Source organism: Theropithecus gelada, chromosome 13 (genome assembly GCF_003255815.1).
Source record: "Theropithecus gelada isolate Dixy chromosome 13, Tgel_1.0, whole genome shotgun sequence".
Classification (NCBI taxonomy): domain Eukaryota; kingdom Metazoa; phylum Chordata; class Mammalia; order Primates; family Cercopithecidae; genus Theropithecus; species Theropithecus gelada.
The window spans coordinates 67,324,235-67,350,536 of NC_037681.1; the positions used below are offsets into that span (position 1 = coordinate 67,324,235).

Here is a 26,302-nt window from a genome sequence, read left to right on the forward strand (position 1 = left end):
CCTGCCTCAGCCTCCCGAGTAGCTGGGAGTACAGGCGCCCGCCACCTGGCCCGGCTAGTTTTTTGTGTTTTTTTAGTAGAGACGGGGTTTCACCGTGTTAGCCAGGATGGTCTCGATCTCCTGACCTCGTGATCCACCCGTCTCGGCCTCCCAAAGTGCTGGGATTACAGGCTTGAGCCACCGTGCCCGGTGAGGTTTTAAAAAGCTGTTTTTCATTTAATTTTCACAGCAACCTTAAAACCAGGTGTTAAGACTAATTAAATTTGTGAGCTTCATCTCCCAAATGAATTGTGTTTGTTCATTTGTTGGCTCCTGCTACATACCAGACATTTGTCAAGGCATTGAGGATACAGTAGCAAATAAGAGAGATTCCTTTTCTTCAAAACATTGACAGTTCAGTGGGAGGAACAGACAAGTAAGTGGAAATAACAATGCAATGTGATGATGATAATAATGTTATATTATCATTTTAAGGTGCTATCAATTGTAATATGTACTGTTATTTTATGTACTCTCAAGAAAAAATATACTACCATTAAACTGAATCATAATACCTTAACGATAGTCTCACGTGATACATGAACCAGATACACCAACCTCCCTTTACTTTGAAATCGTTTATTAGCTATTCCAAGGGATTTCACAATTCCTCTGGCCCTTGGTTGCCTTGCTTGATATGTGACATGCCGTCTTTTCAGACATATCTCAGTAACAAAACATAGCACAACTTCATCTGTTTATATCTTCCTTTCCTGTCCCATAAAGTACCTGGTTGTGATTCTGGAAGAGGCACAGACTCTGGCAGTGCCTCTGTTGGTGAATATTTGCCCATTAATATCGAGTTTATGCCCTGCCGCTTGGTTTCACGTTCTTCTTCACATTCAACGAATCTTCATTTCTTTGTTGAGCCATAGCATTCTTGAAGGCAGTTTAGAGGCAGTTAAACTCAACACATAAAATATGTAGGAATGACAAAATTATGCATTCGGTTAGAACTCATAGCTCTAAAGAGCAAAGACCAAATTTATGCTTATTCAGGCAATGACAACTATGTGGGAACGCCATAGGATAAACAACAATTATAAGATTTTTTGGGGGCTGGGTGTGGTGGCTCATACCACCTGTAAGCCCAACACTTCGGGAGGCTAAGGTGGGCGGATCGCCTGAGACCAGCCTGGGCAACATGGAGAAACCCCATCTCTATAAAAAATACAAAAATTAGCAAGGTGTGGTGGTACATGCCTGTGGTCCCAGCTACCAGGGAGGTTGAGGTGGGAGGCTCACTTGAGTCCAGGAAGTCGAGGCTGTAATGAGCTGTGAATGTGCCACTGCACACCAGCCTGGGCAACAGAGTGAGACCCTGCCCTGAAAAAAAAAAAAAGAAAAAGAAAAAGACGTTTTTGATTGTAAGTACTGTGTAATCTCAAATGTTTGAAGAAGTGATTTTTTTTTTTTTTAAAGTATCTTCCAGAGACTAGGAGACGGAGGAGGGGGATGACTACCTGATAAGAATGGGGTTTCCTTTGGGGATAATAAAAATGTTCTGAAACGATACAGCTGTGATGGCTGCACAACACTGTGGATGTACTAACTGCTGCCAAATTGTGCACTGTAAAATGATTAAGACGGTAAATTTTATGTGTATTTTACCACAATTTTATAAGCTATAGGTCTTAGATTTGATGAAAATGGTGGCTGCTTTTTTTTTTTTAATTGCTAGGTTTTGTTTTTTTGTTTTTTTTTTTTTTTTTGAGACGGAGTCTCGCTCTGTCGCCCGGGCTGGAGTGCAGTGGCCGGATCTCAGCTCACTGCAAGCTCCGCCTCCCGGGTTTACGCCATTCTCCTGCCTCAGCCTCCCAAGTAACTGGGACTACAGGCGCCCGCCATCTCGCCCGGCTAGTTTTTTGTATTTTTTAGTAGAGACGGGGTTTCACCGTGTTCGCCAGGATGGTCTCGATCTTCTGACCTCGTGATCCACCCGTCTCGGCCTCCCAAAGTGCTGGGATTACAGGCTTGAGCCACCGCGCCCGGCCTAAAATTGCTAGGTTTTAAAGAAAGAAACCAATCTGAAAGGCTCCTTACTGAATGATTCCAACTATATGACATTCTGGAAAGGGCAAAACTATGGAAACAGTAAAAAGATCAGTGGTTATCAGAAGTTAGCGGGATGGGAAAGATGAATAGGTGCAGGCTAGAGGATATTTAGGGCAGTGAAACTATTCCGTATGATACTATAATGATGAATACATGTCAGTATGCATTAGTGCAAAACCATTGAATGTGCAGCACCAAGAGTGCACCCTAATGTAACATACAGACTTTGCGTGATGATTCGTCATTGTAGGTTCATCAATTATAACAAATGCACCACTCTGGGGGTGGGAGTGGGATAGTGGTAGTACAGGAGGCTATGCAAGTGTGAGGGCAGGGGGTATATGGGAAAGCTCTGCACCTTCCTCGCAATTTTGCCGTGAACCTAAAACTACTCCAAAAAGGAGTCTTTAAAAAATAACTAAATTGCAAGCACTGTCCTTTTCATTGTTGTTGTTGAGATGGCGTTTCGCTCCTGCAACCTCCACCTCCTAGGTTCAAGTGATTCTCCTGCCTGAGCCTCCCAAGTAGCTGGGATTACAGGCATGTGCCACCATGCCCAGCTAATTTTGTATTTTTAGTAGAGATGGGGTTTCCCCATGTTGGTCAGGCGGGTCTTGAACTCCTGACCTCAGGTGATCCACCCGCCTCAGCTTCCCAAAGTGCTGAGATTACAGGGGTGAGCCACCACACCTGGCCACAAGCATTGTTCTAAGTGTATCACATAAATAGTCAAATGTAATGCCAACAACAACCATAAAACATAGCTAATAATAATCACAAACATCCATGGGCCACCAATCTCTCAGTGACTTGGGACTTTACAGGCACTAGGTCATTTCCCTCTCATAACAGCCAATCAAGTTCAGTCTGTTCTGCCATGATGCTTGTTTTGGAAATGAGAACCTGTTCCAACATGACTGGTATATCAGGGAACAATATAAGCATAATGTAGATCTTGCATTTGCTCTTGTGTGATTTTGTCAGTGGGAAACACTGTCAGGGGTTGATAAACTACAGCTCTCTGGCCAGTGGTCTGTTTTTGTAAATAAAGATTTATTGGAACACAGCAACACTCATTCACTGAACAACAGCAGCAGAGTTGAGTCATTGCAACAGATACCTCTGCAGAGTTGAAGGTATTTATTATCTGGATTTTTAAGGAAAAGTTTGTGAAGCCCTGTGTTATGGGAAGCCAGAAAATGCACCTAGCTGAACCACATATCACAGAAAAAAACATGCGTGTACTTTAAAGAGTTAATGAGCTGTCTTTTCATTTCTTGATGTTATCATAAGCACACAATATTTTTTAACTTTAGCATTTAAAAACAGTTTTATTGAGGCATAATTCATGTACCATACATTTCATCCATTTTAAATGTGCAATGATTTTTAGTAAATGTACAGGGTTGTTCATCACCATAACAATCACCATAATCCAATTTTAGATAGAACACTTCCATCACCTCCCAATAATACCTTGTGGCCATTTGCAGTCAATCCCTGTTACACTGCCAGTCCCCACCAATCACTGTAGATTTGTCTGTTTTGGACATGTTGTGTCAGTGAAATCACATAACATGTCATCTTTTGCATCTGGCTTCCTTCACTCAGCATAGTGTTTTTGAAGTTTGTTGACATGGAAGTAACTATGAGTAGTTTGTTCCTTTTAAATTGCTGACTAGTATTCCATCGTTTATCCATTCACTATTTGACAGACATTTAGGTTATTTCGCGTTTGGGGTAATTATAAATAATGCTGTTATAATTTAATGTAGTTGTCTTGATTAGCTTGGGCTGCTATAACAAAACACCACAGACTGAGTGGCTTAAACAATAGACATTTATTTCTCACAGTTCTGGAGGCTGGGAAGTCCAAGATCAAGGTGCTAGAAATTTCAGTTCCCGGTGAGGGCTCTTGTCCTGGCTTGCAGAAGGCTGCCTTCTTGCTGTGTCTTCAAATGTAGACCTCTGGTCTCTTTTCCAATTCTTATAAGGATACTAATCCCATCACATCCCCACCACCGTGACCTTATCTAAACCTAATACCTTCCAAAGGCCCTACCACCAAATACCATCATATTGGGAATTAGGGCTTTAACATATACATTTACAGTGGGGGACACAAACATTCACTCAATAACAGTAATTATTGATATTATTGGATTTATATCTATCATTTTGCTCTTTATTCTTTACATGTCTCATGTCTGTTTTGTTTCTATGTTGCTCCTTTATTGCTTTCTTTTATGTTAAACTTATATTCTTCTAGTAAACCATTTTAATTTTGTTGTTCATTTTTACCCTATAATTGTTGAGTTATTTTCTTACTGGCTACCCTAGGGATTACAATATATATCTTAATGTATCACAAGGTAGGAAGGTGAAATATTTGATTTGACAGCTTGTTAGCTTGAATTATTACTTTTTAATATTTAGGCATTTGGCATATTGTCTCCATTTATACCCCACCCCAGGCCTTGCACACATTGGCGGAAGGCCTGCCTTTCACATATTTGTATGCATGTGTTTTTTCACATAATTATATTCATACTATGAATTATATATTCTGAATATTGCAGTTACATATTCTGCTTTTTAAAGTTAACATTTTGTCACAGGCATTTTTATTTGCCATACATTTTTATACACTTTTTAAAAGGCTATATTGTATTCCACTGAATGCATGGGACAAACTTCAGTTAATCATTTCGCTACTTTAGAACATTTAGGTCATTTAAAATTTTTCCCTTTAAAAAAAATAAAATGCTGCAACGAAGTCTGGGCATGGTGGCTCATGCTTGTAATCCCAGCATTTTGGGAGGCCAAGGTGGGCAGATCTCTTGAGCTCAGGAGTTTGAGACCAGCCTGGCCAACATGGCAAAACCCCATCTCTGCTAAAAATACAAAAAATTAAGCAGGCGTGGTGGCATGTGCCTGTAGTCCCAGCTACTTGGGAGGCAAGGGGGCTGAGGTGGGAGGATCATTTGAACCTGGGAGACAGAGGTTGCAGTGAGCCGAGTTGGCGCCTCTGCACTCCAGCCTGGGTAACAGAGGGAGACCCCATCTCAAAAACAAAAAAAGACAAAAAAACCCCAAAAAATCACTGCAGTGAGGATTTTTGTACACATAACTCTTTTCACATTGTTGAATTTTTGGCATAAATTCCCAGTTCTAAAATGACCGTTGAATATAAAAAATATTTTCATAGTTCTTGATATCTTTCACCATATTATTTTCCTTGAGAATTGTAACAATTTTCTCAGGTCAGCAATGTATGGGGCTAGCTATTTTATCACATCTTCATGAGTTCTGGGTGTCAAGTTAAACTTTCCACTTAACTTTGCATTTCTTTGGTGATTAGGAAGGCTGCACATTTTTCTGTAAATCCATTTACTAGTTATAACTTGTTTTATGTAAATTGCTTCATTATGCTCCTTGCTTATTTGTATACATATAAGGCTTTTTGTTTGTAACTATCAGTTTGTATGGACTCTTTATGTAATATATCCTCCTCAAAACATTTTAGGAAAGAAATAGAATATCAATAAAAGCAGATAATTTTTAAATTTATCTACCTTAAATGCTGCAAATATTTTTCCCACTTGCCCCTTTTCAGTCTTTTTCTAATACAGAAAATTTACATTTCTCTGTAGTCAAACCTGCTAATTTTTCTTTGTGATCTCTTCAATCATTTCTAAGTTTAATACAAGACATTCTCCCTCCAGAGATTTGGTAACTGTTCAAGTCTCTCTTTTAGTTTGCCTCGGTTTTTAAAAAGTATGTATTAATAACTTTAATCCATGTAAAATTTCTGGGTAAAAATTCCTTCTGATTGAAGAAAGAAGAGGATCTCAAAGCAGAAGTTTCTTAAACTCAGTAGTTTCTCTTCTCTGGTTTCCTTGCCTGCATTGGACTGGGCCCTGAGCCTGAAATCCCAGAATTTTGAGAGGTTAAGGTGGGAGGGTCACTTGAGGGCAAGAGTTTGAGACCTGCTGTCCATCTGTCTACAAGGAGACAACACAGAATCAGAGCTTGCCTCAACTCTCCAGTGCTGGACCCACCTCCAAGGAGGATGGCCCAGAGTAGTGGAAAGAACATGACTTGGAAACCGAGTTTGGACCCTGGCTGTGTGTGAACACTCAGACTCCAGTTGTCCCTCTGAAGAATGGTGCAAAGGATGCCTGACTGACAGGACAGCTGTGAAGATAATACAAGACAATGTATGGAATGTTCTAGAAAAGTACCTGACCCATCATGGATCTCTCGGGGCCCTGCCTGTGCACTGACTTGGCTCCTGGGTCCCACCCCAAGATCAAAGGTGTTCCTGGGCCTCCTTGTCCTCTCTAAGGAGCATGGGCAGGCCTGCCAGAGCAATCCAGAGTATCGGCAACTTTAGATAAGGAAACTGAGGCTGGGAAAGGCTAAGTGGTAGAGCAGCAGATGCTCTTACCTGCGCTGACATGCTGCCTCCTCCAGCATCGCTTTCCTCACGGCACCTCAGCCTCCTCATATGTCAAATTGAGCTAATGGCCCTTACTGGTCTCTACTGCTGAGGGGTTACTTGAGCAAATGAAAGGTTCTGAAAAAGCCATGGAAAAATCGAGAGGCAAGGTAGAGTCCCTATGCGCTGCTCAGTGTACTCCTTCCGCAGCTCTGGACACAGACGAAGCCTCTGTGTTAGCTCTGACAGGCTTTTTGCCTCCCCACCCCCAGCTCCCCAGGACAGCCCTGCAGAGACTCTGTGAAGGCCCCTTGTGCCTGTGGCTCACCAGGCAGGAAGCCTGGGGCTTGGCTGAGGCCCCAGGAAGCAGAGTCTGGGAGGTGAACCGTGCCTCAGGCCCAGCTGTGTTCAGCTTGGAGCAGTTTCTGAAGTCTCAGAGAGCAAGGGTGAGGAGGAACCTCAGAGGTCACTGGGCCACTCCATTTCACAGATGTGGAAGTTAAGGCACAGAGTGGAGAGCCCATGAGTGGCGGCGTCAGCACTTGGGCTGGGGATCCTGGCTCCCCGTCCGGCATACTTTCCACTTGGCCTCTGCTGCTGCAGTGGCCTCTTTAGAAGGCTCCCTCTGATCCTTCTAGAAAATTCTCTGCAACCTGATGACATTTGAGCAAAACTGCATGATGTTGGAGGATCAGGGCACTCCTGAGAAGCAGAATGAAGCATTAAGAACGAGGTGTTCCCACAGGAGACATGAGGGGGTCAGGAAGGAATTTCCTGGGAACAGGACTTTTCAGAGAAGGGAAAAAAGTGTTTTGAGCAGGAGCTTGGCTTTTTTGGAGCAGCTGGGAAAATGTGGGGGCAGCGGCTAGAGGCAGGCAAAGGTGGCAGGGAAATCTGACATCACCAACCCACCCTGGCAATTTAACATTTAAAATTAAAGTTGCCTTCTCTCTTAGCACTGTTTTTTTTTTAAACAGAAGCCATACTGCTGAGGTGTGAGGGGTAACAACGGTTCTCAACCCTGGCTGCACATTAGAATCCACTGGGGTGCTCTTCCAAACCCCACGCCAATTACACGGGAGTCTATGGGGCAGGACCTGGGCATCAGTGGTTCTTAAAACTCCCCGGCTGATTCTAATGAGCAGCCAAGGCCAAGTGCTACCAGCCCCTGGATCATTTTGCCGGCTGACTTATGAACCTAAACTGGAGCAAATGCGTAATTCCATTCGCCACTCACACTTGTCCAGGCCTTCTTTGCAGGGAGGCCACAGGGAGAGATGGTGCCCTTCTCTCTCCTCTGCCCGGCTTATCTTACTCTCCTCAGGGCCCTGCCTAAGGCCCACCTCCATTCCAAACCAGGATTATTCCCATCCTCCAAATCCCTACAGAGGTCAGATTGGGCCACCAATGTACCTAGGGCTCTGTGGCCAGCCTGTGAATCTCCCCGGTGGCTGTTACACAATATCGGTTGTTATTTCTGTTTTCAGTCTTGCGCATGTCATCCACCCAACTCGATGTGAGCTCTCTAAGGATTAGACCCCCATACCTTCCCCCACCCTGGGCTGGCCAGAAAGCTTCAACTAAGACTTGTTACCGGGGAGCTGAATATATTCGCTGCATCCACTTGAGTCACAAGTACACATTTAATGCTGAAAATGGCTCTGGGAGATTGGGACTGTATTTTTTTTTAATGTCCATTTTATGCTGAGGAAAACAAAGCTCAACCAAATAAGTGGTTTGTGTAAGGTCACAAAATGAGGAAGTAGCAATCCACTGGGTCCACTGAGGTTCCTTCCCCACCACACAGCATTCTACTGCTATAGGGGAGTCCACAGAGCAGGCAGAGCTGGGCTTAGGGTGAGCTCCGGAGGCCTCTCTCTCCCGGGGAAGGTCTGGTCTGACCAGCTGGGGAGGCCATCTGTGAAGGCTGCTTGGTCTCCAGTTCCTCAGGCCTTAGGAGAGGGTGTAATATCACGTTAAAACGGAAGTTTCCACGGAGATGTTAAGATGCTGGGTATCAGCTCCCAGAGCCATTGGAGCAAAATGCAAATTTTATAAGGAAATATTTAAAACCTAGGTTTTTACAACTCTTGCAGCCCTACTTATGGCTGAGGGTCAGGTTGTTGGAGATTAAGGGGGAAAGGAATTGCCTACTGAATGCCATGTTCCTCTTCTTGCAGGAAAGACAGTGGAAAGCACCTGCCTCTCACAGTAAGTCTATGAGGGTGGCTTCATCAGAATGTCTCTGAAAGAGGAGCCAGGATGCCTGTACTCTGGGGCCCCAGTGGACTGGCCTCCACCTGAGAAATTTTTTTTTTTTTTTTTTTTTTTTGAGACGGAGTCTCGCTCTGTCGCCCAAATTGGAATGCAGTGGCGTGATCTCGATTCACTGCAACCTCTGCCTCCCAGGTTCAAGCAATTCTCCTGTCTTAGCCTCCTGAGTAGCTGGGACTACAGGCGCGCGCCACCACGGCCTGGCTAATTTTTGTATTTTTAGTGGAGACGGGGTTTCACTATATTGGTCAGGCTGGTCTCGAACTCCTGACCTCAAGTGATCCACCCGCTTTAGCCTCCCAAAGTGCTGGGATTACAGGTGTGAACCACTGCACCTGGCCTCCACCTGAGAAATCTGAAGGGCTGGGTATGGCGTGGCTGACCAGCTGCTCAGGGATGAGCTGAAGGGGAGGTGGCTGTGCTGAGCTTAGCCGAAAGTTGAGTCTTCTGAGAGAGAGGAGGCCTGGAGGTGTCCCATGGGACCGATGAGAGCCCCAGGGTAGACAGGGTCTGTTGTGGGTTGAATTGTCTTTCCGAAAAGGAGATGTTCAAGTCCTAATTCCCAGTACCTGTGAATGGGACCTTATTTGGAAACAGAGTCTTTACAGAGATGAAATCAAGTTCAGATGAAGTCATATTGGATTAGGGTGGCCCAGTATCCAATGACTAGTGTCCTTATATGGAGAGGGAGACTTGAAGATATAGAGACAAAGCGACACAAAGAGATAGGAGAGAAGGCCATGTGATGACAGAGGCAGAGACCCGAGTGATGTGGGGACAGGCCAGGGAAGGCCAAGGATTGCCAGCAGCCAACAGAAGCTAGGAAGAGGAAGGAAGGATCCCTGCCTAGCACAGCCCCGCTGACAGCCTCCGTCTGCCCTTTTCCTCCAAAGTCCTGCCCGGGCTCACCTTGGATTGAAGAGTCCTGAGCCCAGCCTTGAACTGCTCACTGCAGCCAGGGAGTGAAATGTGCTGATTTGCTGCGCCGGGAGCCGGTGGGGTCAGCCCCGTCTAAAGCACAGGAGCTCAGCACAGGAGAAAGGGTAACTCCCCAAAGGAAAACTGAGGTGCTATTACCAGAAGCAGAAGAGCTGCCACTTAAACAAGCAAAATAACCCATGTCCCCAGTACCAAGCCCATCAATCACCATCTAAGCTTACATATATAATGCAGATAGGACATGAGAGAGATGGCAAAGGTTTAGATAAAATACTGTGATCATTTAAAATACATGGGTTTTTTCCCATATAAAGAGTCAGGGACTGCCTCATGGAGGAAGTAGCTTATGAACTGGACTTTCAAGGAAGAATGGAATTTTGTGTGTGCATCCGTGAGAGGAGGGCACTCCAAGATGGGAAAACTACATGACCAAAGGTGTGGAGGAGCGAACTCTAAACGGGGAAAAGTCAGTGGTTCCATGCAGCCAGGACACAGGCCTGGCAAGAGAAGCAGTAGTCTATGTGGTAGAAGAAGGAGGTGGGGATCAGATCTTAGAGGGCCTCAGGTGCCAGGATAAGATCTTAGATGGAAGTGTATAGAAAGTAGAAAACCACTGAAGGTCAGATTAATTTAACTTAAAAAGAAAAAAATAAATGGTGCACAGCCAGGCAAGAGGCTCCTGGAATGGTGTATGCAAAAAACAAAGATAATCTGAATGTTCCATTGGCACCTCCAACCCAGCTTGTCCACGATGGAAGCCGGCCTCATTTTTCCCCATCCGTACCTGTCTGTCTGTTTCCCCTCTCCTCGTGAGCGGCATGGGCGTCCCCAAGAGTCACTCAGGACTCTTCCCTCTCCCATATCCCCCACTGCAAGCTCATCTCCAAATCCTGCCGATTATTCCTTCCAGATGTTTCTTGAATGCACTTGTCTTATTCCCCCACATCACTTACTCTTCAGCCACCATCATCTGTCACTTGGATGACTCCAACAGCCTCCTAACTGGTCTCTCGCTTCCAGCCTGGCCCCCCCATCAGTCCTCTACATAGCAGGCAGGGTCCTCTGTTTAAGTTATAGCCAGTTGGGGACTCCCTGCCACCCCCATTCAGAATTGGTCTTTAGCCCCACATCTTCCTGCTCCCAGATTTGGAACACACCAGCCATCCTGAGCTGCTTTCCATTCACAAAAGTAGTGTGACCCGTCTCCCCTCTGGCCCTTTGCATGTGCTGTTGCCTCCGCTGCCCTCTCTTTTCCCCATCCCCTGGTTTAGGAGCTGGAAGGCTGTTCCTGGTAGAAAGGCTTTGTAGGAGGCTGGGGAACAAGATAAAGAAGTTGGGAGAAAGCAGGGAACTCCCTGTGGTGGACACTTATCTCTCATCTGCCCTGCACTTTCCTTCTCCTGGGAGCAGTCACCACCCCCTTGTGGAGCTGCTCCTACCCTCAGCTGTGTGGTCCAATGGGAGCCTCCATCTTTTTTTTTTTTTTTTTTTTAATGGAGACAGGTGCTCACCATGTTGCCCAGGCTGGTCTTGAACTCCTGGGGAGACCTCATCTTTCATGATCCTTCCTTCCTGTCCCAGTGATGGGTTGTGAGGTTGGCAATCTGACCGGAGCCAGACTAGCCACAGACTTCCCAGAAATTGTTCTAAATAGAGCTAAGGAGAGAAGGCCTCTTTCCTTTTCGGGCGTAAGGCTGGAAGGACAGACTGTAGACCTTCATGCTGCTAGACGTCCTGCCTTGTGGAAAAAGGTGGTATGCAGAAAGGTGGTATACTGAAAATGACAGGCCAAAAGACGGTATCCTGGCAAGGCTCAAGTCACTTCTAAGTTCCAGGGTGACTTGTTACTTCACCATCCCCTAGAGCAGTGCTTTTCAGGCTATCAAGAGGAAAAGCCAGATTTTTTTTGCCCAATTTGCTATAAAGTAATAGTACTTCTGTGGAATACACTTAAAACTTAAAAAAAAAAACCCAACACAGTTTATTTATTTACTTATTTGTTTATTTTTTGAGACGGGGCCTCACTCTGTCACCCAGGGAGTGTAGTGGCACCATCACAGCTCATTGCAGCCTCAACTTCCTGGGCTCAAGTGATCCTCCCACCTCAGCCTCTCGAGTAGCTGGGACTACAGGCATACACCACCATGCCCGGTTAATGTTTTCGTCTTTTGGGTTTTTTTTTTTTTGTAGAAACGGGGTTTCACCATGTTGCCCAGGTTAGTCTCAAACTCCCGAGCTCAAGCAACCCACCTGCCTTGGCCTCCTAAAGTGCTGGGATTACAGGTGTGAGCCACCACGCCCAGCCCAAACACGGTTTTAAAATCCCATTTTTTTTTCTACTGTTATAGTCAATAGGCCTAATATTAGTTTGTCAATTTGTTATGAAAGTTTGTAAACACTTCATCTTGATTTCTGTACTCACCTTCTCATTGACTGTATCAAGTCGCCAGTTCCGTGAACCAGACTTTGAGTAGCCCTATCATAGAGGTTGTCACAGAGCTCCACCCTTGCTGGCACCAGCTCTGCATTCCAGCCTGCAGGAAGAGGAAGTCTAGGGCAAGCAAGTTCCTTTTAAAGAAGCAACACAGGCCAGAGCGAGACTCTGTCTAAATAAATAAATAAATAAATAAATAAATAAATAAACAAACAGCACAGAAGTTGCATATATCACTTTCATTCTATTCCATTGGTAAAAATGTGGTCACACTTAGCTGAAGGAAGTCTAGAAAATATAGTCTCTAGCTGGGTGGACTTGTGCTATTACTAAAAAGACAAACGAGAGACGACTCACGGCAAACTATAGCTTCTGCCACACACCCCTGCTAGCTGCCTCTACAGCCTGGCTTTGCACTTAGGGGTGCTGGGGGCTTGGCTAGGTGAGAACTATAGAACACATCTACCAGCCTACAGCAAACCATCCCAAAATGTAGTGGATTGAAGCAACAATTTTACTGGCTTGCAGTTTTGTAGGTCGGCAATTTGGCTGGGCTCAGCTGGTGGGTCTCCTGCTGGTCTTGCCTGGGGTCATTCATGCAGCTGTAGTTATCTGGTGGTTTGACTAGGGCTGCCTGGTCAAAGATGTCTTCACATTTCTGGCAGTTGACCAGCTTAAGGCCTCAGTTCTCCATGTGGTCTCTCCAACAGGCTAGCTCAGGCTCATTCACATCATGGTCTCTACATTCTAACCACAGCCAAGGAGAGGACAAACCCCATGAACAAGTACTTTCAAACCTCTATTTGCATCACCTTTGCTAATATTCCCTCGGCCAAAATAAATCGCCTTGCCAAGTTCGTATTCAAGGGCAGGACAAATAACTTCACTGCTAGGTGGGAAGAGCAGCAAAGTCACATTGAAAGGGGCACATTATACAGGAGGAATTATTGAGGCCATCTTCATAAAGGGTCTTCCACGGTAACCTCAGGCTGAGGCACCTTTATATAGAACAAGGCATGTCTGTCTGCCCTTGTTCTGATCAGGATCTAGTGGCCCCAACAAAAAGACTTTGCGAGTGTCTCAAAAGTCAATCACTCAAAAGTGGAATCAAAAGTCTCAGAGAACTTTTGAAGGTACACGTGGCCCTCCCATGTACCTGAAGGGCTGCCAGCAACCAAAGCCATCCCTGGGAGCAGCCTGTCTCTCCGGTGGGCTTCAAGATCTCCCTTGTGGCATCTCTTTCCTCACTGTGTGTCTCCTCACTCTCCTCTCTGCTCATTGGTTTCCTCTATTTACGTCCAGCACCGGCTCCCTCGCAATTTCTGCTTGCACTGGACACACATGGAAAGCACATTTCACCTTCTGGCCCTGCTGCAAACTGGCTCAGGCTCTCCATGTTTCCCACCTCCCGTTTCAGAAAGAATGAGCTTGATCAACCCAGCTCCTGCACTCGGTCTACACCACATCACAGGAGGCTGGCCATGCTATGGATGAGCTGCCCTGAGCTTAGAGGCTCACATCCCATCCAGTCACCCGGAGAGGTGTGTGTGTGGAGAGGGAACTGCAATAGGTTGAATAATGATCCTCCCAAAAGATATGTCCACATACTAATCCTCAAAACCTGTGAATGTGGCCTTTTTGGGGGAAAAGGTCTTTGCAGATATAATTAAGAATCTTGAAATGGCATCATCCTGGATTATTAGGGTGGACCCTAATTCTAATAGCAAGTGTCCTTATGAGAGACACACAGAGGAGAAGACAGACACAGAAGAAGGCCATGTCATCGGAGGCAGAGGTTGGAATGATGCAGCCGCAAGCTGAAGAATGCCTGGAGCCACGGGAGACCAGAAGAGGAGAGGAAGGATTCTCCCCCACAGCCTTCAGAGGAGCACTGCCCGGCCAATCCTGCCATTTCAGACTTCTGGCTTCCAGAACTGTGACAGGATACATTTATGTTTGTTTTGTTTTGCTTTAACATTTTTTGTAGTGAAAAATACATAACATTATGTCATATTTACCATTTGTAAGTGCAAAATTCGGTAACATTAATTACATGAACAAGGCTATGTTATCACCATTATCTTTTTCTTTATTCTTTTTATTTTTATTACATTATTATTATTATTTTGAGACAGAGTCTTGCTCTGTCGCTCAGGCTGGAGGGCAGTGGCACCATCTCGGCTCACTGCAAACTCTACCTCCCGGGTTCAAGATTGTCATGTCTCAGCTTCCTGAGTAGCTGGGATTACAGGCATGTGCCGCCATGCCAGGCTAATTTTTGTATTTTTAGTAGAGACAGGATTTTGCTATGTTGGCCAAGATGGTCTCGAACTCCTGGCCTCAGGTGATTTACCTGCCTCAGCCTCCCAAATTGCTGGGATTACAGATGTGAGCCACTGCGCCCGGCCACCATTATTTTTTTTTTTATCATGACCAACATAAATTTTAGCCATTAAACAATACTCTCCCTTCTGTCTTCTCCCTGTCTCCTGGCAAACTTTATTCTGTTCTGTGTCTCTATGAATTTGACTACTCTAGCTACCTCATGTAAGTGGAATCATACAATACTTGTTCTTCTGTGTCCGGTTCATTTCACTAAGCATAATGTTTTCGAGATCCATCCATGTCATGGCATATATCAAAATTCCATTCCTTTAAATTGGTCAATAGTATTCCACTGTATATATATACCACATTTGGGTTATCCATTCATCTGGTGATGAGCACTTGGATTGTTTCTACTTTTTGGCTGCTGTGAATAATGCTGCTATAAACATTAGTTTACAGGTATCTGTTTGAGTCCCAACTCTCAGTTCTTTTGCTTATATACCTAGGAATGGAATTGCCGGATCTTATGGTAATTGTATGTTTAACATTTTGAAGAACCGCCCAACCGTTTTCCAAGCAGCAGCACCATTTTACATTCCCACCAGCAATGTGCAAGGGATCCAGTTTCTGCACATTCTTGCCGACACCTGTTATTTCTCAATGTTTTGTTTTGCATTGTTTTTGTTTTTATGGCCATCTTAGGAGGTGGAAGGTGGTATCTCATTGTGCTTCTGATTTTCATTTCTCTGATGACTGATGATACTGAGCCTATTTTCATGCGCTTATTGACCATTTGTGTATCTTCCTTGGAGAAATGTCTATTCAAGTTCCTTTGTCCGTTTTTGAATTAGGTTGTTTGTTTTCTTTGTTGTTAACTTTTGTTGCTTTAAGCCAACAAGTTTGTGGTAATTTGTGACACGAGCCCTAGAAAACGAATACGTTGCTCAAAATCCAGCCTCTTGGGCCGCAGGACCCCACGGTCAGGCAATTTCTTCCAGAAGGCTGAGTAGCCATACAGGTGACATCAGCACTGACCTTATTCACCTGCCAGTGGACGAATTCTTCAGCTCTTCCCGTCTAAGGCCTGAGACCTGCAATCCAAGAGGGCTCGAACACCAGTCTCCTCTTGAGTGTGCGCATGCACAAGTCTTTCAAGAGGTTTGGAAGTAAAAAGAAGGAGCAGGATGGAGCAGCAGTTGAGGAGAGGATTATAAGATCCCCTCTCTCATCAGGAGGCGTTGCTGTGTTTGGTTGTTTGTCTTGAAAGGGTGCGAAAACCTGAGTATTTGTATAGGCTGAGAGAAGAACCCAGGGGAGAGGGAGAGGGGACCTGAAACATCACATCTGGATGCCAAGCACATCATCTTTCTGTCTCACTGGTCAGAGTCACGGGAGCTTAGCCCCGAAAGGGACCTTAGAGTTTAGCTCCTTCATTTTGCAGATATGGAGAGAGCGGGCACAGAAGAGGACCTGCCCAGGGTACTTCTGCAGCCAGCTGCTTGCTCCTGACATCCCATATGTCTAGGACTTCATGGTGTGCCCTCTGGAAAGACAACTATTTTTTAACTGCCTTTTTTCACATTTCCACAAGTGGTAAAATAACTCTTCTATTTCTTCTCTTTTCCTATGCCCTTACCCGTCTTCCCAGAACACAATGGCATATGAACCCTTTGTTCCTGCCAAATGCAGCTGAGGAAGTGGGAAGGGCCATTGGGTTGAGTGGACCAGGAGACTATGCCCTGATGACGGGGGATGCTGCCAGGCTTGGCAGGCCTCCACTTCCCCTCTGCCTGTCCTCTGTCTCCCGGGGTAGGGAAATCCAGGGATCTTTATTCCCCAGCATTCCTTTCCAGCATGGTTCTAAGTTAGATTCTGGCAGTAAGATGCACTTGCACAAGCGTCAGAAGCTGAAGGCGAGAGAAAGTCCTTCTCTGAACTGGCCTGGGCAGATGCGTGGTAGACGGCAGCTTTCAGACAAGCTCCTGCACGCTGTCTGCTTTCTGCTTTGGTGCTACAGGCAATTGAGATGATCTCCATGCCTTCTCTGCAATCTGGCACTTCCTGATTCTGTGAGGTCTGACAGTGGCTTCCCTGATCTTCCCTAATTCAGCCCTTCTGTCCATTATGAATGCCTCTAAATCCCTTGTATGAAAACCCTATGTATTTGGAATATCTAGAGCAGCTTCCAGTATTATAACCAAACCCTGACTGACACACTGGCACAGATAAAGAAGCTACGTAAAATGATGTGGGGGAAACATCCTGTTCAATCTTCTCGGCAGTGCTGATGTTAGACTGTCATTTTCCCAGTTTCACAGATTAGAAGCCTGAGGCTAAAGAGGTCAAGGTTGCCTGACTCCCAAGCCATTCTCTTTCTGCTAGATCATTCTACTCTGTTTCTCTTAATAGATAGGGAGAAGCAGGCACAAGAGGAAAGAGAAAAGCAGCAGGGGAGGACATGATGGAGATGGACAAAGGAAGAGGCGAGCAGACTTATTTGAAGTAGAAAGGGAGAGAGGAGAGAGAAACTCCAAGAGTTCTGGAAAGTTGGAGAAACTTCTCATAACCTCTCCTCAGACGGTGCTTTACAAGGTTACCCTTGCTCTTGGGCAATAGTAATTAGCCAGGTAACGACCGTTCACAGCCCTTTGCCTGTTCTTTATTCTCAGGCTTTTGAGATTGCAGTGTGAACAGAAGACATAGAAACCCACGGAGTGAAGAATTCTTTGGGCTGCCCCAGCAATGCAGAGCAGTGGTCCCCTGGAGAGTGGGTGGACTCAAGCAGAAGGGTAGCCCCAGCCCTGGGCTCATGGGGAATGGGAACTAGGTTTGCCCTTGAACCCCAGGGTAGCTGGTGAAGGCTGTCTTGGATAATCTTCGGCCTCTCCCTTCCAGACTCTTCTCAAAGCATCCCCATCTCACCTTGGTATCCTAGTCCTTCTGCTACTCCCGTGCTTGCCTTCCTGGGACAGTGACACTTGCAGTTCCTGCTGACTCGGAGTGCCCCTCCTTGCTCTGTGTCCTGTGAGAAAGCAGGTAGGTTGATGAGGGAGGGCAGGGGTGGGAACCTGGAACCCTCCTACGTGACACTCTGGTCATGGTCCCTCTATGTGGATAGGAAAGGCCAGGCCGGAGTTGTAGGGATTAAAGGCAGTACATGAGATCTGGTCCAAATCCCACAATATCCTGAATTCCCACAGCATGGACAGGGGCCTTAGAGTTCCTATAAGCCAATCCCTTTATTTTATTAACAAGGAAATCAAGGCTCACAGAGGTGAGGGCAGGAGTCCAAGGCCATACCGTCTGCACACTGGCTCAGGGCCTGGCGCCCAGCCCAGCGCCCTTCCCTCACCTTCTCACTGCCTGGCAACCCTGCGCCTCCCCCAGCCCTGGCGCCCAGTGAGCCGGCACCTCGCATATGATTACAATTACCGTGAGTTTGGCTTGAGCCCAGCCGTACTGCGAGCACAACCAGGCCTGGTCACTGGCCAAGTTTCCATCTCAGTAGAAAAATGAAAAAGTTCAAGGGATGAATGTTAATCCCAAACACACGAGCAGGAAGGAGTGGGGTGAGGGGGAGAGGCCCAGCCAGGATCTCTTAGGGCAACATCAGTACAGCAAGAGCTCCTGAGACCCACCCCAGGGGCAGAAGGCCTCTGGCTGGCCACGTTTATGCTGCTTTGTGGTTGTAAATGCTGCTCCCTCCAGGGCCTGAGATGGAACTCAGCTGGTGAGACTTGGCTGGTGGTCCCGGCCCTTCTCAGTTGGCTCCTGCCTTGTGTATTGTTCATGACCTTCATGTTTCTGTCATTTACTTGAGCATCTCCATCTCCTGCCACAGGTAAGGAAGTAAGCACAGAGACCAAGGGACTCGCCTGAGGTCAGATAGCCACTGAGGAGCGGGACTAGGCTGAAACATAGGCATCTGGGCAGCCAGGCTGTTGGACAGCCCCTCTCTGTCAGAGCTCCCCAGAGCAGCCTGGGCCTTCCTAGGATGTTCCTCCTCCTTTCTGCCTGCCACTCTGCTCAGCGTCCGAGGAGCTACCTAGCTCTGTCTGCCCCACATCTTGCTGCATGATGGCCTTGGTGAGGCTCTGAATTCCACCCCGACTGCTGACTTCTGTCCTTCTAATGCTGACGTCTCACATCTTTGAGGCTTCCAGGCTGATGTTTTTCCAGATCTTTCTCTCTAAGACTAAGATTCCTGTTTTTTTCTCCCAGACTTGAAACATTTCTGAGTAATACAACTCTCCCAGATTGCTCAACTCCCAGGAACTCCTGTCTGCAAACTGTGCTTGGTTCTAGTTTCAAGAAGGGCAGCAGCATATTGGAATGTTTGATCAATGATATATAGGCAGTTACCCTAATATATATTTACCCCAGGTTAGATAGATATATTTACCCCAGAGCCACTGCTCCCCTGCCTTGGGGACAAAGGAGTTATCATTTTGCTGGAACTCTAAGAACAGCATGTGATATTCTTATGGAGGACAGCAGCCATCAATTAAATATCAGCTGTCAAGTGGGGAAGAGCTGTGGTCCCATAGGGAACAACTGACTTTTTGATTGCTAGTGTCCCCGAGGGGATCCACTTCGTCAGAAAATGAGGTCTGTCTGAGATAAATGTGCTTATTTACACCAGCTTCTAGACTGGTTGAAGTCGGCCCAGGGCCTGCAGCCAGGTGTCTGAGCAATGGCAATGGGGAGATCTCCAGAGTGCAGCTTCTTGCGGACTTGGGGATTTATAGGCTTCCTGACAGGCAGAGCAGCCTCAGTTTCGAGGCTAGCAGCGGGGAGCCAGGAGACTGGCCAAGGTTTTCTCAGAGGCTTTGCAAGAAACTGAGCCCTTGTTGGAAACGCCTTTGAAACCCAGGGGTGTCATCTTCCATCTCCTCTTGAGTCAGAGCCACAGCAGCAGGGCATTTTCGGGGGCCGTGGGGGAGAGGGGGAGAAGGGCATGAAGGCAGCGGGTAGGGGAGCAGAATGTGGAAATAAAGCATTGTTTCCAAAAGGTCATCTCTCTCTTTTTTTTGCTTTTCAAAGGCCCAAATGATCACTTTGTGTTTGAGACAATCTGGTCTTTAAAAAAAAAAAAAAAATGAAGAAAGGAAAAGATGTTTTTCCAGGTCTAATTATAAGAGTCATAAGGCTGGAAAGATTTGGAGAAAACATCTATCTCTCGGCTCTGCCCCCACTAGGTACACACCTAAGTCAAGGGGGAGGTGTTTGTCTATGACTAACCAGCTGGCGGACTCCATGGGTCTCAGGGCACTCCCACCCTCAGTCTATCCGCAGTCCCATCGCTGGAGTTAAAGTCCACTTCTTCCTTTTAATCCTCATGGGAACTGGAAAGTGGCCAAGAGACTGGAAGAGCCGGTGATTTGGGTTCTCCTGGAATGTTAGGGAAAGCAGGTTGGGGGTCTCTGTCCCTCACCCCAGGGCACCCCGTCTTTGAAACCTGTGCTGCCCCGAGAAAGGGCAAGTCTCAGAGCCAGGGCTGCCTGCAGGTCTTCTGTCCCCAGCAGGAGTGGACTGAACAGCGTGCCCCTGGGAGGTTTGTCTTCCTAAGCAGATCCAATCGGTCTTCTTGTTCTGATCAAGTAAAACAGAGTGGATATCCCTTGAGTTAGTGCTGGTGGGAGGAAGTTTGGGGATGGAGAAACAGTCTCATTCTCTCCCCCACCTTTCAAAACTACAAATCTCCAATTCCCCAAGGTGAGGTGGGGGTCGGGGAGGGAACAGGCAGGTGTCTGGCAGGAGAGGCTGGTCTCCAAGGGCCCCTCCAGCTCTGACCAGCTTTGTGCTCTAAGCCGGGCCCTGGTAGGACCCCTGTTCCCTTGCTGCAAGCCTCTCCTTGTTTCCACGGCTGTTCACAGCCCTGACTGCTCAAGATGACATTTTCTAAACACTGGAGACAGAGATAAGAAGCAGACGGAGAAAGTCTGAGAACTGGAGCTGGGCCCAGGGAGGGAAGCAGGCTCCTTGCTGAGAGCAGGCGGAGGCATCCAGACCCTGCCGCCGATGAACACGCAGGCAGGGACCTCTCGCCCTTGCTTTGACACAGTGCTGAGTCAGGGTCCAACGCCACCACCAGAGCCTGACCCCTTGGTCCAGCCAGTTGTTCACTGGTCAGAACACGTGCTCCCTGAGCAGCCTCCTTGCAGGTACCACCCCACCCCCTGAGGACTCCTTTATTTATACCCAGAAAGGGAGAATGGGATGGAGTTTCATGAAGCACTGTTCACTGCTACGCCCTGGTCCCTAGATGAGGTCTGACACGTGGCTTTGCGGCACTCGGTAAATATCTATAGAAAAAAATAACTTGCTGTATTAGTCTTCCTGGAACGAGCTGGCATTTGAGCTGGGACCAGTTTCCTGGAGAAGGGATTTCAGAAAAAGCAACCAGGTATCCCTCAAAGCAAACACAGAGTGGCTCGGTTAGGTACAGATGACTTGCATGGGGGAATTGGGGTGAGCTGTGCTCTTAAACCTGTCTGGGTGTTTTCAGGGAAGCCATATAACAGTAACCACAACAGTAAAACCAGTGCTACCTTTATGCAGAGAGGGAGGGGCTCTTCTGACAGGGCCTCCTGAGAGTGGTCTCAAGGTCACTTCCGGGCTTCCTCCGATCCCTGAAAAAGAACCAGACTGGCCTGCTTCTCTGCATCCCAGGGCCCTCATAAAAGTGAGGGCTGTTTGGGGGTCCTGGGTCAGATCCCCATCCAACTCCTATCCCATTGAACTCCCACCTCCAAAGGCAATCTAATAGCTCCTGCCGGGATCTCGAGCGCCAAGGGAGACCTTCATGCCACGCACATTCTGGGACCATCTTTGGTTCCCCTCTCAGCCTGGACAAGCAGTGAAATACAGCATCCAGCCGCTGCCCAGCTCAGTCATGCTATCTTGGGACAGAAACCTTGAAAGGCATCCCAGCTCTAGCCAAGGAAAACATGAGTCAGGTCTGGCTAAGCCAGGTGGCTTCCCTCTCTCCACCTTCCATCCCCACACCCCCAACTCCACAGCCAATGAGTTCTTTGGGTAACCCCAAGACCCCACTCCCACACAGCCTACGACCAGCAAAGGCATGCCGGCAGGTTTCTAGAACCTTGGCCTGGCTGTGGGTTGCTGACTTTGAAAGTGTAGCAGGTGTGGGGCTCTAGCTCCAGCCCTCCTCAAAGGAGACAGGAGCATTCCCTGTGGCCGTCTGGCCTTCCACCTACCCTAGCCTTCTCTGCACAGGGTTCCCTTTTGGGGCACTGTGATTGTCCTCAAAGGCAGAGCCCACCCTGGCCAGGAGCTGCACATAATGCGGCTCATAATGGCGTATCCTACTCATAATGGAAGACTTTTCCATTATAAGCCGTAATGGCTTATCCCACTCATAATGGAAGACTTTTCCTGACTCCTCGTCCCAGCCTATCCAGGGACTTCCATTCTCCTGCAGGTCTCACCTCAGGCTGAAATGTTGATATTTCCTCGTGTTTGGGGACACTGCTGCTGGACTTTGTGGAGAAACCTTTCCTGCCTTTGTGTGGCTTCTGTTTTGTTTGTTTGTTTATGTTTTTATGTATTTATTTATTTATTTTGAAACAGAGTCTCACTCTGTCACCCAAGCTGGAGTGCAGTGGCGTGATCTCAGCTCACTGCAGCCTCTGCCTTTGGGTTCAAGCGATTCTCCTGCCTCAGCCTCCCGAGTAGCTTGGATTACAGGCGCCTGCCACCATGCCCAGCTAATTTTTGTATTTATAGTAGAGATGAGGTTTCACCATGTTGGCCAGGCTGGTCTTGAACTCCTGACTTCAAGTGATCCACCCACCTTGGCCTGGGTACTAGGATTACAGGTGTGAGCCACTGTGCCTTGCCGGGGCTTCTGTTTTAAAAGCTTCTCCACTATCTCTTTTCCAGAGGAAGAGGCACAGGGTCTCACACACAGGAACCTCAGAGTCCCTTGTTTGGGACACTCTAGAACAGCGTTGTCTAATAGAAATATACAGCAAGCCATAAATGAGTCACCCATGCAACCTAGTGTTTTTTAATCACCATAATTTCGTAAGAAGTAAAAAAAAAGTGAGATTCGTTTTAATACTATATTTTATTTAACCCAATATATTTATATTAACCCAAATGAATATTATCAAATCAATCATTTAATTCATATAAAAAGTTACTAATGAGAAATTTCACATTGTTTTTCCATACTAAATGTATTGCTTCCTAGGGCTGCTGTAATTATCACAAACTGGATGGCTTTAAACAACAGACATGTATTGTCCCACAGTTTTGGAGGCCAAAAGTCAGAAATCATGGTGTCAACAGAGCCATGCTCCCTCTGAAGACTCCAGGGAATGTGAAAGCAAAGTAAAAACTTGCGAGCCCAGGCCGGGCATGGTGGCTCATGCATGTAATCCCAACACTCTGGGAGGCCGAGGCAGGGGGATCGCTTGAGCTCAAGAGTTCAAGACCAGCCTGGGGAACATAGCAAAACCCTGTCTCTATGAAAAATACAAAAATTAGCTGGGTATGGTGGTATGCACCTGTGATCCCGGTTACTTAGGAGTCTGAGGTGGGAGGATCACTTGAGCCCAGAAGGTTGAGACTGCAGTGAGCTGAGATTGCACCACTGCACTCTAGCCTGGGTGACAGAGTGAGACCCTGAAAAAGAAAAAAAAAAAAAAAAAGGAAGCAAGCAAGAACGAACGAAAGAAAGAAAGAAAGAAAGAAAGAAAGAAAGAAAGAAAGAAAGAAAGAAAGAAAGAAAGAAAGAAAGAAAAGAAAGAAAGAAGGAAAGAAAGAAAAGAAGGAACGAACTTGGGACTCTAATTCACCCTGCCAAAAGAAAAACATATTAAGCTGAAGCTGAGTCATAGAAGAGGCTGCCTTCTTTTTTTTTTTTTTTTTTCCTGAGCAGATAGCGACAGATAAAAAGTAAAATACCTCCACAGTAGCTACTGAATGTTCACCTTATCTTACAGTGAACTCGAAAGGAATACATAATTGGCCATTCCCCTACCTACTTTTCTCTTGCAACATATGGATTCAGTTATGTGACCTCTTTCCTCGAGCCTGCTTTTCTCTGAGGACCTCCTTTTCTGAGGTCCTCAGAATCATCCTTGGAGAAAGGCACAGACCTGTCTCCTGGGTGTGTGTCCTTAACCTTGGCAAAATAAACCTCTACATTGATTGATTGATATCTGACTCAGATACTTTTTTGTTTACAAGAAGCACCCCTCCATGCCTCCTCCCAGCTTGGCTTGGTGCTGGCAATCCCTGGCTTTCCCTGGCTTGTAGCTGCATCATTCCCACCTCTGCCTTCATTACCACAAGGCCTTCTTCCTCCCGCGTGTGTCTCTGTGTCTTTATGTGGCCTTGGAGAACAGATATTGGATTTATAATCAGCCAAACCCAGTAAAATCTTATCTAATTACGTCTGCAAAGACCCTATTTCCAAATAAAGTCACATGCTGAGGTTCCAGGTGGACATGAGTTTTAGAGGGACACTATTCGCCCAGTACAATGTTGAGTGCAGTGACCACTCACCCACCTGATATTTGGCTCACAAGATCCTGTCACTGTCGGCTGTTTTTTTGTTGTCTTTGTTCTTTATTTTCATTCTGGCAGGCCTTTGGGTAGGATCAAAGGTAAAAAGAAACAGGTGAGATTAATTTTAATAATATTGTTTATTTGATCCAGTATATTCACAATATTATTTCAATGTACAATCAGTATAGATAATTATTAATGAGATATTCTTCATTTTTTTTTCACACCAAGTCTTCAGAATTCTATATGTATTTGACCTGTGTACCACATGCCAATTTAGACTGACCACATTTCAAGTGCTTGACAACCACATGGGGCCAGTGGCCACCCCCATATTGGACAGCACAGCTCAGGAAGTTAGAAGAAAGGGGTGAGGCCTCTGGCGAAGCCAAGGACACCTCTGGGGAGGCCAGTGGATCCCACGGAATGGTATTCACCTGATGGCCTCACCCCCTCCAGGTTCTCTCCTGATTACGTTTCATCCATGAGAGGTGATCTCATGGTGACGAAAGGAGAAATTCATGCAACTTCAGCTCACACGGTATCAAACCAGAAGGATGATACGGTTTGGCTGTGTCCTTACCCAAATCTCATCTTTAATTGTAACTTCCACAATTCCCATGTGTCGTGGGAGGAACCCGGTGGGAGGTGATTGAATTATGGGGGCAGTTCTTTCCTGCACTGTTCTCATGATAGTGAATGAATCTCACGAGATCTGGTGGTTTTAAAAATGGGAGTTTCCCCGCACAAGCTCTCTTTGCCTGCTGCCATCCACATAAGATGTGACTTGCTCCTCCTCGCCTTCCACCATGATTGTGAGGTTTCCCCAGCCATGTGGAACTGTTAAGTCCATTAAACCTCTTTCCTTTGTGAATTTCCTTTGTGAATACCCATTCTCAGGTACATCTTTATCAGCAGCATGAAAACGGACTAATACAGTGGATTTGTTCATTCACAAGAAAAGAGGCAAGCAGCTGGCTGCTCTCTCTCGTCCCTACATTCAGTCCCTCCCTTTCCTGTAGGCACAGTGCTTAAGGAGCCAGGCCTGGACTTCTGGGCTCAGAACCAGGACCTTTCCTTACTGAGTGCAAATGATTGAAAATCTCAGGCTACAAAAGCGGGAGGCATGCACCCCCCCCCCAACAGAGACATGCCATTGCCAATGGGGACACTGGACTCCCTGTCCCCAGGCAGTGTGGGATGTGGATGTGGCCGTGTGCCTAGGACTGGCTCTTTTCTACTTCTCTGCTGCAGACCTGACCCCTTCTGACCAGCATCTTTTCCTTTAGATATGTGGGTCCCACTGGCCTGGGTCCCATTCTGTCTCTTTTTAGCATGGCTTGGCCTCTGTCTGCTTTGATTTCTATGTGTCAATTTTATGGTCAAACTCCCAAAGAGCAACCTCATTCCTCTAGAGAATGGGCTCCCTCAGTTTGCTCCCTTGAAATACCTGCAATTCTTTATTCTCCTGGACCCTGCTCTATAGCCTCTGTGTTTTTCTGAGAAAATCAGAAATAACCAGAACCCAGACCTGGAAGCTAGACCCGAAGACATAGTTCATCCACCTCTCGGGCTCTGGGGCCTGCTCAGGGTGTGCACGCTGGGGAGTGGAGCACCCTCTCAATGGGCCTGCCTGTCCTCAGGCCCCATGACAGACAGTGGTCCTGAGCTGGGACAGCAGGATGACAAAGGCTTGCATTTGCACTCTGGAGCAAAAACATCGCTGGATGGAAATTGAAGTAGAGAGAAAAAGAATGAGTGCAGGGGATGAGGAATCTCTGATGTTAACTCAGGGATACCACCAGTCCCCTCAAGCTGCAAATAACATGAATCAATCCTGGCCCCCCCCCCACACACACACACACACACTCACTCATCTTGAGAGCCTTCCAATTTTTTTCTGTAATGCACGGACCTCACAAAAAAATGACTCAGCCTTACATAAGAGATGGGAATTTGAGGGGGACCAGGAGGGTGATGACTCACTGCCTTGAAATTTCCAGTGGGATACACATGTTTTCTTAGATGACTTTTTAAACATTTATCTTTAATGATTGTCCAAAATAAATGGTTTGGGAGGCAAAACGGAGTAAGGATCCCACGTCAGGGCAGGAAAGAATAGTCATGATGGAGAGGAGAGGGCAGGAGGCTGAGGACAGGGCCCTTTCAGGTCAGGCCTCAGAATGTTCTGGTGAGAATCCAGAACTCTCCTCCCAGGACCTCAGGGCATTTCAGGAACCATAATAATACAA

At 46.6% G+C, this 26,302-nt stretch overlaps 1 long non-coding RNA gene across 1 annotated transcript in view; it reads left to right on the forward strand.

Annotated features, from left to right (window-relative positions):
• LOC112605017 overlaps nucleotides 1–26,302 on the forward strand; it is a 34,303-nt gene that overhangs the window by 2,453 nt on the left and 5,548 nt on the right. The gene's annotated exons all lie outside the window — the stretch shown is intronic.